Source organism: Sturnira hondurensis, unplaced genomic scaffold (assembly GCF_014824575.4).
Source record: "Sturnira hondurensis isolate 20B ecotype Veracruz unplaced genomic scaffold, ASM1482457v3 Scaffold0000465, whole genome shotgun sequence".
NCBI classification, from domain to species: Eukaryota; Metazoa; Chordata; class Mammalia; order Chiroptera; family Phyllostomidae; genus Sturnira; species Sturnira hondurensis.
In genome coordinates, this window is record NW_028073096.1 from 236,211 (window position 1) to 239,006 (window position 2,796).

Genomic DNA, 2,796 nt, shown 5'->3' on the forward strand with positions numbered 1-2,796 from the left:
AATCAGTGCACTGTTTATTTTATATTTCTTTTGGTTATAGCTGGAAACAATAAACTTTTTTGATAGTCTTTTTAAAATTCTTTAATCATTTTATTAACAAAATACATGCAAAAATTATATCCCACTCTGATACAACTTGTCAAATAATTTTATGTGGAGGGCCTTGAGATGCATCAGTTATATAAAACATGTTAAAATATTTTTTTAATTTATAGGCAAACCATTGCTTTATACAAGAAATTTTATAAAGTTTATTAATCAATGCAAAAATAATTTATTTCAACTGACAAAGTATGGTTCAGTTTTTGTGATTTTGTAGATTCTTTTTTGCTTTGTTGGAGATTTTTTATTTACCAGATCTTATCTTTGATTCACTGGATTATTCAGAGTATCTGCTTGATTTTTCCTATTGCCTCTCTGCACCACTCTGATACCTATCTTTATTACTTCTAGAGTCTGAATGTTTTCTGTCCTTTTCTTTTCACTTTGATTGGAATCACCACATTTATTTTCCAAATCTTGGTGCATTTTTTGTTTTTTTTGTTACTCATTACTGTAACTATTTCATTCAGAAGGAACACCTCTGTCTGAAATAAATTTTCTTATGGGATCTCTCCAATTTGGATCTCTTCAATTTTTATCTTTGATTTTTTCTGACTGTTCCCTTTTAGTATTTGTTTCTTGCTGCCTTTGCTCTGATCTTTCTTCCTATTTCCTATCATTTGTTTGTTGTTTCCTGATCAATTTATCTACTTCTTTACTTCTGGTGTTCCCTTGCCCCCCCCCCCTTTTTTTTTTCTTAAGATCGTATTTCTTTATCTTTTAAAAGGGTAGGAAAGGAGAGAGGGAGAGAAATATCAATGTATGGTTGCCTCTTGTGTGTCCCATGTTGGGAACTTGCCTGCAAACCCAGGCATGTGCCCTGACTGGGAATTGAACCATGATCCTTTGGTTTGCAGGCCCACGCTCAATCCACTAAGCCACACCAGCCAAAGCCCTTCTTTCTTATATCTTTAGCTGAGGCTGAGATCTGACTGCTGACACATGAAGAATCACTGTCTTCCCCTGAAAAAACTCTGAACTGTTTTCACTGCTTTCCAAAAGAAGCTAAAGCAGAGGAATCAGACTCCACAGAAGATGACATGGGAGAGGAAAAGGGCAGGGAGGATTTATTTGGCTCAGTTTCTGGTTACTGTGCCATAATGACTTTCACTGTATTTTTGAGATGCTCATGCAATTTATTTGTTAAACCTCCAAGAACTATAGAAGTAAAAATGTTGATGGCAAACTATTTTTGTGATTATCTCATGTAATAACCCTTCATAGAATGGCTGTAGAATTTCATTCTTTAATCTTGCATTAAGTTTAGGAAGACACATGTATTCACACAGTTCTGGGAAAAATATTTTAACAAAAGTTCTACAGGAGGACATAGTGGTTTCTTTATTCAGCTTTATACATTCACGAATACCGCCACTGAAGTGAATCTGTATAGAAGATGAGTAAACATCTTAGCAACATTTCTAATTTGTTTGTTTCCAAGTGCTGGCTGGTATCATATTGTTCTTCAAAAATAGTTTCAAAGGATTCCATGTATTCTTTCTAGCATGCAACATTGCCCAGTTACTAAGCCAAAAAATTCTCCTATGTCCTTTGTTGAGCACAGCAATGAAGTATAATGTTGCAGAGCTCTTTTGCTTGGCTTTCAGAAAACTCCATTTTCAGAAATTTGTGAACACATTCTTCAATATCTAAACCTGACTACATAGTAAGATAAATTTTACAACAAAATAAGACTAGACTGATTTCCATCTTGTCACAAATAATCACCTGTTGTCCTTCATCTTTGTCTCCCTCTTTGTCTTTTTTCCTCCTCCTCTTCACTATATCCAGCATTTTGGTCTGTGTTTGAGTCACTCTATCCTTCATCAAGAATTTCCTTATCAATAGCTTTGTACTTTTTTCATTGTCCATAAGATTATGATCAATATTGCAAAGCTTAAGATCTATTGTTTAGTCATCTTCCAAAGAGAGAGCACCTGGGTGAACTGATCATCTTCTTCCACTAAGTAAATTCCTTCTAGGATAACAAGTCGTTCTTGAATACAACTTTCCTTACATCAAACATCACTTCAATTATATGCTGAACTCTTTTGTTAAGTTTAGAGTCATGGAGAACCTTTGGAAGTCATTCAAATACATCATTGATTCCTCTTGATCATGCTTGTTTTAATTTGAATCCATTTTTCTTGATAAAACAAGTATCTACATCAACACTATCACCTGTTGACTTTCCAGGAGCAAAGTGAGCATCTTTAAGCAAACGATTTCATGTGCCACATTTTGGTTAACAAGATTTGCCACAAATTTTGAAGCAGTCAAAGTTGCTTATCATTTCTTCAATAGTCTTTTTGAAAATTAAGATTTTTTCATTATTTTTCAAGTACAGTTGTCTCCATTTTCACCTACCATGGCCTCCTGCCCCACCCTTGAACCTATTCCCTTTCGCCTTGTCCATTTGCCCTTTATTCATGTTCCTTGACAACCCTTCCCCTATATTTCTCCCATTATCCCCTCCCATCTCCCCTCTGGTTACTGTCAGTTTGTTCATCATTTCAATGTCTCTGGTTACATTTTCCTTGCTTATTTGTTTTGTTGATTAGGTTTCACTTATAGCTGAAATTATGTGTGTTTCTCTTTCACCACTTGGCTTATTTCATTTATCATAATGTCCTCAAGTTCCATCCATGCTTTCATGAAGAGTAGGAGCTCCTTCCTTCTTTCTGCTGTGTAGTA

General features: G+C 34.8%; 1 pseudogene; it reads right to left on the reverse strand.

Moving 5' to 3' along the window:
- Nucleotides 1–346: 346 nt before the first annotated feature.
- LOC118983828 (pre-mRNA-splicing factor CWC22 homolog) lies at nt 347–2,417 on the reverse strand (annotated as a pseudogene).
- Nucleotides 2,418–2,796: the final 379 nt, after the last annotated feature.